Below are 12,946 nucleotides of genomic sequence, written 5' to 3'. Positions count from 1 at the left end.
GGCCAAACGTCTTGGTTAACTCTCCGCTGAAAGGACGCCACATGAGATGATCTAAGAAGCCAGCCAGCCAGCCAGACACAGGGAAATCACAGCAACTCTTTGGAGTGCAAACAGCAACCCCACAATCCAATCTACCCAAAATCCTGGGTTTCATTTGAGGCTTGCCCCGCTAGTCAGGAGGTGATTCAGTGATGGCTACAAACGCTGCTCACGTGCATCCTGGACCTGGCACACCTGGCTTGCCCATCACCAGCCTGGAGACACCGCCAGGAGCAGAAGCCCGGAGGCCAGTAAAGACCCCAACTTTGCAAGTCAGGGGCGCGAGCGCGCTCGCCTCTCAGGTCCGCAGAGGGAACGGATTTCTGGCCTGGAGGGTGGGGTGCGGGGTCAGTGTCCTCTACAGGATATAGGAGGACGTGCCCCCGAAGCTGCTCCGTCCCTCCACCCCCTGGGATGCCACAGAACACCCGCCAGCGAGTTTCTTCCCCAGCGCCCACGAGAGTTGCGGTGCGGGCGGCAGCGGCAGGCGAAGAATCCAGCGCGGGGAACTCAGGCCTCGGCGGTGCACGACCCCCCACCCGCCCCCGCGCTCGCGCAACAAAACTTGCGACGGCCGCGCCTCTACCCAGCTGTGCGCCCGCGGGTCCCGGATTCACCGCCCGCCCAGCCTGGCGCGGCGCCCTCACCTCAGAAACGCTGGGTGGACTTCGCGTAACTTCCCATTCACAGGGCAGCCGGCAGCCGCGCCGCCGCGCCTCGGCCCAGCTCCTGGCGCCGCAGATCGCCCGTCCCGCGTTCCCAAAAGCACCGCGCTCGCTCAGAAGCTCAGAAGCAGCCTCGCGACCCTCACCTACGCCTCCCAGTACCGCCGCTGTCTCAACCGCCACCCAGCCCCTCGCCTGCGCCTGCGCCTGCGGCCCACTGGCTCTTCAGGGTCCCGATGGGCGTGTCAGGATAACCCAAGGCGCAGGCGCGGCGGGGCCTTAAAGGGACCCAGCGGCCTCTTCCGCACAACGGGTTCGAGCAGGTTAGGGGCTGCACAGGCCGAGAAAAGGAGTAACCCAGGGGAAGGACCGAGTGCAGCGGGGACGGGGAAATCCCTCTCTCCCCTCCGCCTGTCTTTCAAAGCACCAGCCCTCGACCCTCCAAATCGCTGGTTTCCCCGGCCACTTGAACAGCCCCTGCCAGGTTGAAGAGGCAGGAGACACACCCCCTCAGGGGCTGCCTTAGGACCCCGCGCTTAGGACTGCAGGCCTCGCGCTGCCGCACCGCCCCCGAGTCTGACTTCCAGGCACGGGCACGCGGTGCAGTCGGGCAGGCTTCAGAAGAGCCCCCAGCTCTCCCAGAGGTGGCCTTAGGTCACTCTCAAAAAGAATAACCAACGTGTCAATGGCACTTGTAGTTATTTTCTAATTTAAATTTATTAACAGATTTTGCAGATGGGCTTCCACTGAAATAAGCCTTTGAGAAAAAGAAAAACTTTTTTTTTCAACAGGATTAGAACACCAAGAAATAGGAAGTAAAGCCATGCCGTCCACCCAGCTAAAAACTTTGAAAACTTGATATTTTATCTAAGGCAAATGTTTGCATAACTTTAGGTCATGCCATTATTTAAAGTCAATTTCAATTAACAATTTCATTGCAACTGAATCTATCTTGTATAAGAAAACTAAGATACATCCCTGATAATCTACCTCTCCCCTCCTATACTCATCCGTCAGCAAATCCTACTGGTTTTTACCTTCCAAATTTTCCTTGAATCTGTCCTCTTCTATCTCCTCCATCACCGCCCTAGTCTAGGCTACCTTCACCTGGGGAGTGAGCGTCGAGGGACTACTGACCTAGTCTTCTTGTGGTTTACCCATATCCCCTTTATCGCCTCTCTAATCTCAACACAACAGGCAGAGTGGCTTTTCCAAAATATAATGTGACCGTGTCGCTTCCCAGCCTAAAGCACTTAAACACCTTCCCATTCTCTTAGACAAAACCTAACTAACCAAGCCCCGAATGGCCAGGTGCCTTGCCCACTTCTTCATCTCTTCTCACTACTCAGACCAATTCCATTCTGCTCTCTCTGCTCCAGCCAAACTGGCCTCTTTTATTCCCTGTTTACCAGCTTCCTGGCCTCCACAGAGCTTTTGCTCATGCTTTGCTCTGTGCCTGGAAGGTTCTTCTAACCCCTATTCTTCTGAGAACAGCTGTAGTCTCCACCTCTGAAAAGCACCTTCTGACCTCCCTATGGTGGTCCCTTACTCCTATCACATTGCATGAAACTGTAATCGGGTGGTTATTTTGGTGAATTTTTTACTATCGGCTACATAAGCCCAGGATTTGGTTTTGTTTGGCTCGTGATTTGTATTTCCACATTTGTTAAATACATATTTGTTCATAAATGTGAATGATGGATGCTAGAAGTTGAAGTAAATTTGGCATAAAGTCAGAGAAAGATAAAATGTCACAATCTGACAGTTGGAGTCAGAATGTAGAAACTTCAGTTATATTAAAACTGATTTTATATCGTTTTAGGCTGAGTTGTCTTAGGATGCTTTGGGTAACCTTTAAAACTGAGTTTTCAAAGAGCCTTGTATAAACATCTGAATTAATAATGATAAGCCATGGGGTGGCCCACATAAAACTAATAACATTGGTTGCTTCAAGAGAGGAAGACTGAGCCAGGCACAGTGGCTCATACCTGTAATCCAAGCACTTTGGGAGGCCAAGGCCCACAGATCATTTGAGCTCAGAAGTTTGAGACTAACCTGGGCAAGTTGGTGAGACCCTGTCTCTACATAAAATACAAGCAAAATTAGCCAGGCATGGTGGCGGGCACCTGTAGTCCCAGCTATTTGGGAGGCTGAGGTGGGAGGATTGCTTGAGCTCAGAAGGTTGAGGCTGCAGTGAGCCATGATCATGCCACTGCACTCCAGCCTGGATGACAGAGCAAGATCTTGTCTCAAAGAGAGAGAGAGAGAAATGAAGACTGGTGACTGGTGGCTACTGGTGGGAAGGAGATTTTTACTAAATGCCCAAAAGGTTTAAAATTGTTAACTTTTTTATTTTAAAGTCTGTGAAGATAAATGACACAAAAGAGCACATACCTTCCCATTTATTTGAAATTCTAGAAAGGGGAAAATTAATCTGTGGTGAAAAAATCATAACAGTGGTTCCCTCTGGCAGGGGATTGACTGGGAAGTTACATGAGAGAAATTTCTGGGTGGTAAAAATGGTTTCTGTCTTGATAGGGATATGAGTTATATAAGTGTATTCATTTGTCAAAAAACATACAGTTAACATTTCAATGAATGTAAATTTTACCTTAAAAACTATACGAATAAATGCAAATTTAAAATCTACTAGCTAACACCTAGTTGAGTACTCAGTGTCTATGGGCATTGGCCGAGGCTATACGTACACGATTTTGTTTAGTCCTCATACCGTCCTCATGGGGTAGGTATTATTATCATAACCGCCTTGCATATGAAGAAGCCAAAATGCAGTAAATACCAAATAACTTGCCTCGATTTATACCCCTGGAAAATGGGGGAAGAGCTTTAAACACCATCAGTCAAATGCCAGAAGTTGTTAAACATTAGACTCTATAGCACTTCTCTGAAATTATAGTATTCTTTGTATATGCATATATATATCTCATCTACTAGATCAAGAGCTTCACAATGATTGAAATCATAGTTTGTCTTTTTGTTTGAGGTTTATGTTTTTATTTTACTTCATTATGTTAAAGACTGAGTCTCGGCCGGGCACGGTGGCTCATGCCTGTAATCCCAGCACTGTGGGAGGCCGAGGCGGGAGGGTCACCTGAGGTCAGGAGTTCAAGACCAGCCTGGCCAATATGGCGAAATCCCGCCTCTATTAAAAATACAAAAATTAGCCGGGTGTGGTGGCTTATTCCTGTAATCCCAGCTAGTTGGGAGGCGGAGGTGGAGAGAATCGCTTGAACCCGGGAGGCAGAGGTTGCAGTGAGCCAAGATCGTGCCACTGCACTGCAGCCTGGAAGACACAGCGAGACTCCATCTCAAAAAAAAAAAAAAAAAGAAAAAACAAAAAGAAACTGACAATGCTTCTCATGGTAACTTGGTGGCCAAAAAAAAAAAAAAAAAAAAAAAAAAAGAAAGAAAATAATTGTATATATAAAAAGAAAAAGAAGCTGATAATGCTGCTTGCCTCCAAGGAAGGAATGGGAATATCTGGGGTCAGAGGTGGGAGGGAGCCATTTTACTGTGTACCCTTTTGAAATGTGAATAGGTGACTTAATCAAAAGTAAAATATAAAAATTTGAAAGGCTACTTACAAAATTTTTTTTGTTTTTGTTTCTTTTTCAGATGGAGTGTCGCTCTGTTGGCCAGGCTGGAGTGCACTGGTTTGACCTCGGCTCACTGCAACGTCCGCCTCTCCAGTTCAAGCGATTCTCCTGCCTCAGCCTCCCGAGTAACTGGAATTACAGATGTACGTCACAACACCCAGCTAATTTTTGTATTTTTAGAAGAGACGGGGATTCACCATGCTGGCCAGGTTGGTCTTGAACTCCTGACCTCAGGTGATCCACCCGCCTCAGCCTCCCAAAGTGCTGGGATTACAGGCATGAGCCACGACGCCTGGCCTTAAAATACATTAAAACTTATTTGTATTTTAAAAAATTAAAATGTATTTTAAGGCCAGGCGTGGTGGCCCATTTCTTGAGACATAGCAAGACCCTGTCTCAAAAAAAAAAAAAAAATTAGCTGGGTATAGTGGTGAACACTTATAGTCCCAGCTATTTGGGAGTCTGAGGTGGGAGGATCACTTGAGCCTGGGAGGTCAAGCCTAACAAGCCACATCATGAGTTGTGATTGTGCCACTGCACTCCAGCCTGGGCGACAGAGAGAGACTGTCTCAAAAAAAAAAAGTATTTTAAGTCCATAATACAGGTTAAATCCTTTCCTTTCCTTTCCTGAATGAACTGTACCACTGGTTATCCAATAGTAAGGAGGGAAAGTGCCTCATTATAGAATTCTAATTAATATACATAGGAGTGACTAAATGAGAAGCTCACAGTTTTGCAGCCTTTGATGAGTGGGTTGGATCTTGAAAAGAGAGACAGCTGGCATAGGGACATCCTGATGGAAGAACACACTCTACTTATGGAGTCTTGATCAAACGAAAAAGCAAGCAGAAGAGCCTGAATCTGACCTAGCTTTAGATCCAACATCCAATTTACAGGAAATACATGGGATAAAGAAACGTGTTAATTGACACCATAAGGATGCAACCAGCAAAATCCAGACCATGAGAATCTCCAAGGACAACTAGCCCAGTTTCCTGAACAAATAAGTTAAAAGGGACTTCAAAGACAAAGCATGGGCCGGGCACAGTGGCTCACTCTTGTAATCCCAGCACTTTGGGAGACCAAGGTAGGTGGATCACCTGAGGTCAAGACCAGCCTGGCCAACATGGTGAAGCCCCCATGTCTACTAAAAATACAAAAGTTAGCTGGGCGTGGTGGCGCACTCCTGTAATCCCAGCTACTCAAGAGGCTGAAGCCATAGAATCGCTGAACCCAGGAGGCAGAGGTTGTAGTGAGCCAAGATCCTGCCACTGCACTCCAGCCTGGGCAACAAAGCGAGACTCCATCTCAAACAAACAAACAAACAAAACAAAGCAACCATTCGCACTTTGTGAATGTCTATGGATCCGGATTCAAACAAATTGTAAAGAAAAAACTAAAGCAAGACTATCTGTGACTTTTTATTTATTTATTTATTTTGAGACAGAGTTTCACTCTGTCACCCAGGCTGGAGTGCAGTGGTGTGATCTCGACTCACTGAAACCTCTGCCTCCTGGGTTCAAGCGAGTCTGGTGCCTCAGCCTCCCCAGTAGCTGGGATTACAGGCATGTGTCACCACACCTGGATAATTTTTGTATTTTTAGTAGAGATGGGGGTTTCACCATGTTGGCCAGGCTGGTCCCGAACTCCAGACCTCAGATGATCTGCCCGCCTTGGCCTCCCGAAGTACTGGGATTATAGGCATGAGCCACTGCACCTGGCCTATCTGTGGCATTTATGAGACATATGGAAAATTTAGACGCTGGCTATTTGATGATATTAAGAAAAGATTATTAAACCAGGTGTAGTTTCTCATGCCTGTAATCCCAGCAGCTTGGGAGGCCAAGGCAGGAGGATCACTTGGGCACAGGAGTTCAAGACCAGTCTGGGCAACAAAGTGAGAACTCGACTCTACAAGAAATAAAAAAAATCAGCAAGCTTGGTGGCATGGACCCATGGTCCCAACTGCACAGGACCTGAGGTAGGAGGATTGCTTCAGAGCAGGAGGCCGAGGCTGTAGTGAGCCATAAAGAAAAGAAAAGATTACTAACTAAAAGTAAGTCCTTGAAATCAGCCAGATGACACTAAATCCCATCCATTCCCCTGAGCTCACAGGGGGGCTGCCTAGACTCCAGAAAAAAGGCTGTGCCTAGTCCTAGACTCTGGCATGCAGGAGGTCAGAAGGCTGAATTCTCCACTAAACTCAAAAGTATAACCAGTCCAGGCCGGGTGTGGTGGCCCATGCCTGTAATCCCAGCACTTTGGGAGGCCGAGGCGGGCAGATCACCTGAGGTCAGGAGTTCGAGACCAGCCTGGCCACATGGTGAAACCCCATCCCTACTAAAAATACAAAAATTAGCTGGGTGTGGTGGCGCATTCGTATAATCCCAGCTACTCGGGAGGCAGAGGCAGGAGAATCGCTTGAACCTTGGTGGGGCAGAGGTTGTAGTAAGCCGAGATCGTGTCATTGTACTTCAGCCCGGGCAACAAGAGTAAGACTCTGTCTCAAAAAAAAAAAAGTATGTGGCCGGGTGCAGTGGCTCACGCCTGTAATCCCAGCACTTTGGGAGGCTGAGGCGGGCAGATCACGAGGTCAGTAGTTCAAGACCAGCCTGGCCAACATGGTGAAATCGCGACTCTACTAAAAATACAAAAAGTAGCTGGGTGTGGTGGCATGTGCCTGTAATACCAGCTACTTGGGAGGCGGAGGCAGGAGAATTGCTTGAACCTGGGAGGCGGAGGTTGCAGTGAGCCATGATCGCACCACTGCACTCTAGTCTGGGTGACAGAGCAAAACTCCATCTCGGAAAAAAAAAAAAAAAAAAAAAAAAAGTAGCCCTCTCTAAGTCTTAATTCCTTCATCTGTAAAAACAGAATAATGACTTATGTTAGAGATGCTGTGAAGAGCCCAGGGAATAACAAGTGCTGTCTGCATACCACATAACCTGTCCGCTCTCAAAGGTGGCTGGGCTGATGATGTCTGGAAGAAGAAGGCTGGGAGAAATGCTGGTTCCCAAAGTGGTCAGTACCAAGGCCACCTAGTCCAACCCTTGCCCCTAGGCCTGTGGTTCCTTTGGGGCAGATTCCAGTCTCGCCACCACCCAGCCAGGGGAGTCTATGTTGAATGGGACATGTCCTGGAAGTATGAAAGGCTCAGCCCTCTGAGCTGCTGGATGGCTCTGTCCTGTACCCACCAGTCCATAAATGGTCAGCAGAGCACATGGCCCACCTACCCGAGCCAAAGGAGTTGGGAAAAATCTGTCTGGGTGGCCCCCTCATCCTCTCAACACACAGGCCTAGAGGGAAAAGGGTACTGTCTAATGCCAGTCAGGGCTGTCCTGAGCTCAGCTGCTAAGAATAGCAGGGAGTGAGGTGGTGGTAACCAGCAGGACTCAGGCAGAACAGAGGCCCATTACACACCTGGCTGCCCACAGGCTGCCACCACCTGCTCTTCCACCTTTCATGCCAGTTCCTACCCTACTCATCCACACAGACAGAAAGCTCTGGAAGGGGATGAAGGTGGCACAAAGCACCCTGACAAAGTAGCCACTACCCAGGCTCAGGGATCACATATTCCCCCAGTGTAAGCCACTCCCAGCCCTGAGCTGTAGGAGCAGAGATGCACAAAGGCCCCTCCCCACTGCTGCTCTGTCCCAGGCCAAGGCCAGGTGGTGGCTATGCAGTCGGGGTGCTCAGCTAGTAGCATAGAAGGCTAAAGCCAACCCCATCTCTGAATACCCCAGTGGACCAAGGATAAAGGAGCCTTTCTCAAAAGCAGTTACAGGCCAAGCATGGTGGCTCACACCTGTAGTCTCAGCACTTTGGGAGGCTGAGGTGGGAGAATCACTTGAGCCCAGGGGTTTGAGACCAGCCTGGGTGACACAGTAAGACCCTGTCTCTTAAAAAAAAAAAAAAAAATTAGCTGGGTGCTGTGGCATGTGCTTGTGGTCCCAGCTATGTGGGAGGCTGAGGTGGGAGGATTCCTTGAGCCTGGAACTTTGAGGTTGCAGTGAGCTATGACTGTGACATAGCGAGACCCTGTCTCAAAAGAAAACAGTTCTTAACAAGCCCACACTTGGAGCGGCTACTCTTGTACCTGACCCCCAAAGTCGTGTGCCTGATCCTGAGAGCAGACTGCACATATCTGTGGGCAGTCGGCCTGAGACAGCCACCACTGAGTGCCTACAGCACTGCCCATTTGGCCAAGACCAGCAACTTCCCTGACCTTTTTGGATCTCCTAGGTCCCAGTTCAGGGCCCTGAATCCCCACAACCACTGACTGACGGCCCTACCACCTGCTGTCTCTCCTGGCGGCCACAGCAGCAGCAGCAGCAGCAGCAGCAGGACCATCTCTGGTATCACATGAGGTAGGGATCAGATGGCTCTGAGAACAGGCCAGGACTGAATATGGGGTGGGGGTGGGCAGGAACTCTCTGCAAGCAGGCACTTTCTGACCACCACAATTGCTTAAATAGAACAGGTAATGATGCTGCCTTTTGGACCTGCCTAAAGAGCAGAAGTCGTAAAAGACAGAACAGCTAAGGCTGATAAGGGGGTGAGAGACAGGGACAACCGTGCCTCACTGCAGGGAGGGAGAACCTACTTGATCCTTTGAAGAAGTAATCTGGCAACAGTCTTAAAAGTGACTGCAGTTCAAACAGTCTAGCCACACGACTCCAGCCCTGGGCATCCTCACAGCCTTGTTTACAAAAGCAAAAGTCCTTCCAAACTAGGGCACTTGTATGGGCCACAGCAGACCCCCTGGCCCTAAAGATGCTCAGTAAGATAAATTGATAATGTGGAAAAATACTCACAGGATAACATTTGATAATAAAAAAAGGATGCAAACTTCTATAAACTTTTGGAAGTGAGGGACATGTCCATTACCTTGATGGTAGTGATGGTTTCACGGGTTTTATATATATGTTAACACTTATCAAATTGCACACTTTAAGTATGTGTAGTTTATTGTATACTAATCTTAGCTCAATAAAAATGTTTTAAGAAAAGAACTGAAGGTGAGAAATTTTTTTAAAGTTTTCTATACAGCAAAATCTGAACTACATACATTATAAGATAAACAGACATGAAGTTAAAAAGCTTCTGCATAGCAAAGTAAACGATCAACAAAGTGAAGAGACAGCCCACAAGTGGGAGAAAATATTTGTAAACTACCCATCTGACAAGGGATTAATAACCAGAATATATAAAGAACGCAAACAACTATATAGGAAAAATACTAATAATTCCATCAAAAGATGGGCAAAAGATATGAACAGACATTTCTCAAAAGAAGACATACAAATGGCAAACAGGCATATGGAAAGGTATTCAACGTCACTGGTCATCAGAGAAATGCAAATCAAAACTACAATGAGATATCATCTCACCCCAGTTAAAATGGCTTTTATCCAAAAGACAGGCAATAACAAATGCTGGCGAGGTTGTGGAACCCCTGTACGCTGTTAGTGGGAATGTAAATTATAATAGTGCAATCACTATCGAGAACAGTTTGGAGGTTCCTCAGAAAACTAAAAATTGGTCAGGTGTGGTGGCTCATGCCTGTAATCTCAGCACTTTGGGACGTCGAGGTGGGAGGATCACCTGAGGCTAGGAGTTCGAGACCAGCCTGGCCAACATGGCGAAACCCCATCTCTACTAAAAATACCAAAATTAACTGGGTGTGGTGGTGTGTGCCTGTAATCCCAGCTACACGGGAGGCTGAGGCAGGAGAATTGCTAGAACTCGGGAGGCAGAGGTTGCAGTGAGCCAAGATCATGCCACTGCACTCCAGCCTGGGCAACAAGAGCAAAACTCCATCTCAAAAAAAAAAAAAAAGCCCAGGCACACTGGCTCACGCCTGTAATCCCAGCACTTTGGGAGGCCGAGGCGGGTGGATTACGAGCTCAGGAGATCAAGACCATCCTGGCTAACACGGTGAAACCCCGTCTCTACTAAAAAGACAAAAAATTAGCTGGACCTGGTGGCGGGAGCCTGTAGTCCCAGCTACTTGGGAGGCTGAGGCCCAAGAATGGCGTGAACCTGGGAGGCGGAGCTTGCAGTGAGCTGAGATTGCGCCCCTGCGCTCCAGCCTGTGCAACAGAGCAAGACTCCGTCTCAAAAAAAAAAAAAATTTTTTTTCAAAAAGAAAAAACTAAACTAAAAATTGAGCTACCATATGATCCAGCAATCCCACTGCTGGGTATATACCTGAAAGAAGGGAAATCAGTATATCGAAGAGATATCTGCATTCCCATGTTTGTTGCAGCACTGTTCACAATAGCCAAGATTTGGAAGCAATCTAAGTGTCCATCAACAGATGAATAAATAAAGAAAACACGGTACATATACACAACGGAGTACTATTCAGCCATAAAAAAGAATGAGATCCTGTAATTTGCAACAACATGGATGGAACTGGAGGTCATTATGTTAAGTGAAATGAGCCAGGCAGAAAAAGACAAACATTGCATGTTATCACTTATTTGTGAGAGCTAAAAATTAAAACAATTGAACTCATAGAGGCAAAGTACTGGATGGTTACCAGAGGCTTGGAAGGGTAGTGTAGGGCTTGTGGGGAGATGGGGATGGCTAATGTGTACAAAAAAATCGAATTAATAAGACCTATCTGGTAGCAGAACAGAGTGACTGTAGTAAATAATAATTGTACATTTAAAAATAACTAAAAGAGTATAACTAGATTGTTTATAACACAAAAGATAAATGCTTGAGGGGATGGATACCCCATTTACCATGATGTGATTATTACGCATTGCATGCCTGTATCAAAGTATCTCATGTACCCTATAAAAAAATATACCTACTACATACCTACAAAAATTAAAAATTAAAAATGTAACACAAAGAAAGAAAACAGAAAAGAATCACATTTGAATAGTCATGTTAAAATAACAAGATAGCACGTGCTTTTCCTTCTTTGTTTAGAGACAGGGTCTTGCTCTGTCACCCAGGCTAGAGTGCAGTGGCATGCAGAGGCCAGCTCACTGCAGCCTCAACCTCCTAGGCTCAAGTGATCCTCCCACATCAGCCTCCCTAACAGCTGGGACTACAGGTGCACACCACCATGCCCAGGTAATTTCTGTATTTTATTGTAGAGATGGGGTCTGGCCATGTTGCTCAGGCTGGTCTTGAACTCCTGGACTCAGGCAATCTACCCACCTTGGCCTCCCAAAGTGCTGGGATTACAGGTGTGAACCACTGTGCCTGGCCCTCTAAGTTTCTGCTAAAATGTACTTGTAACTTTTATACTGACTACACTCAAAAGTATTAAACTTGTAAAGAAAAGTCCCTGGAGGAGTTTGTTCTTTACAAGGTCAGTCAGAAGCTACAAGGGGCCAGGCTGGGGCCAAGGTGAGGGCAGGTACATGCAGGGGCAGATGCTGGGTGTGGAGTAGGTGCCAGGTGCTAGCTGAGCATGAATGTGCACCCGCTCCCTGACCTCTGCTCCCTGACTCTCACAAGGAACTAGCACTGCCTGGAGACAGGAAGAAGCAGAGTACGGAAGGCAGACTCTCTGGCCAGAGATCTCGCAGCCAGGAGCACAGTGAGAATAGAGCCTAGGCCTATCTGTCCAGAGCCCAGGCTCCCTTTCCCTACAACTGCAGCCTCCTTATTCTGGTCTGGCCCAGCAGAGTGAGGAGGGGCCACCCACCCAGCCATACCTGCCGGTGGCTGCTGGGGGTGCATGGTCAGAAGAGGAAAGATGCGGTTCAGGTAGTCATTCAGCAGCTTCTCCTGCACAATGCCTGAGCCACAAGTCAGAAGGGAGAAAAGGGCCACATGATCAGTGCAGCTCCTGGCCCCTGCTGGCCCCAGAGACTTCTGGTCCTAGGCCAGCCACAGGTGCAGCAAGGCCTGAGGCCTTTGTCCCTTCCTTCTCCTCCCAACAAGAGGAGCCTCCTTCCTTCTCTGCCAGCCCTTACCTGTGACCCTGGATTTCTCAGCATCTGAGGTCAGCCTATAGCTCTTGCGGGAGAAAGACACGCCGGCCCCCTTGGATGCCATCCTTCATCTCTCATGGGCAGCCAGTGGTCCTGGAGGCTGAGCCAGACACAGAGCCTGTGTACTCAGGGCCAGCCAGGGGCCCCCACACCTGACCTCAGTCCTGCCATGGCAGGAAGTCTTGGGAGCAGGTGAGGCCAGGGGCATGCACACTAACACATAGGACAGGGGAATGCAGGGGCTCCCAGCTTCCTACACAGGCAGGGTAGCCAGGGTCTAGGCCCATGTAACAGGGACCACTTCTTGTTCTCCAGTGTCCCTGTGCCCAGCACAGGGCTGGGCAGAGAGCAGGTACCAGATATATTTTTGCCAAACCATAACAAAATGTCTCAGCTCTGTGGAAATCAGACCAAAATGTCCAAAGTGAGGTGTCCTAGGGGCAGAGCCCCTGTATTCATCTCGGTTGTAAGCCATACTGAGTCCAGCTCACAACCAGAAGCGACAATCCTACACATTCCCCCAAGTGCAGACCACCACTGGTCTGGTCATCTCTAGCCATAAGTCCCACTTACTCCCCACAAGGCTGGAGCCTCTTTCCTCAGCCCTGGGTTCCTCCCTTCTTTTATCCATGGTCCTGATAGTTTCACTGTTCCCACTCACACA

General features: G+C 48.1%; 1 protein-coding gene across 12 annotated transcripts in view; it reads right to left on the bottom strand.

The window, feature by feature from the left end:
* LOC117979769 (neuroblastoma breakpoint family member 15-like) overlaps positions 1 to 12,946 on the bottom strand; it is a 49,902-nt gene that overhangs the window by 35,908 nt on the left and 1,048 nt on the right. For 5 of the 12 annotated variants that reach the window (XM_063601678.1, XM_063601665.1, XM_063601666.1 and 2 more), the window contains exons 2-4: positions 12,265 to 12,382; positions 12,004 to 12,087; positions 4,310 to 4,450 (exon numbers count right to left, since the gene is read on the bottom strand). The exons of 3 other annotated variants lie outside the window; for them this stretch is intronic. The gene's annotated coding sequence lies outside the window, so the exon portion shown is untranslated. The remainder of the gene's footprint in view (positions 1 to 4,309; positions 4,451 to 12,003; positions 12,088 to 12,264; positions 12,383 to 12,946) is intronic. 4 more of the 12 variants (XM_063601669.1, XM_063601670.1, XM_063601667.1 and 1 more) reach the window with 4 other exon arrangements.

The sequence above is a fragment of the Pan paniscus genome, chromosome 1, assembly GCF_029289425.2.
Source record: "Pan paniscus chromosome 1, NHGRI_mPanPan1-v2.0_pri, whole genome shotgun sequence".
In the NCBI taxonomy this organism is placed as follows: domain Eukaryota; kingdom Metazoa; phylum Chordata; class Mammalia; order Primates; family Hominidae; genus Pan; species Pan paniscus.
The sequence above is the reverse complement of the archived record's forward strand: the minus strand, read 5'-3'. Positions and strand labels throughout refer to the sequence as shown.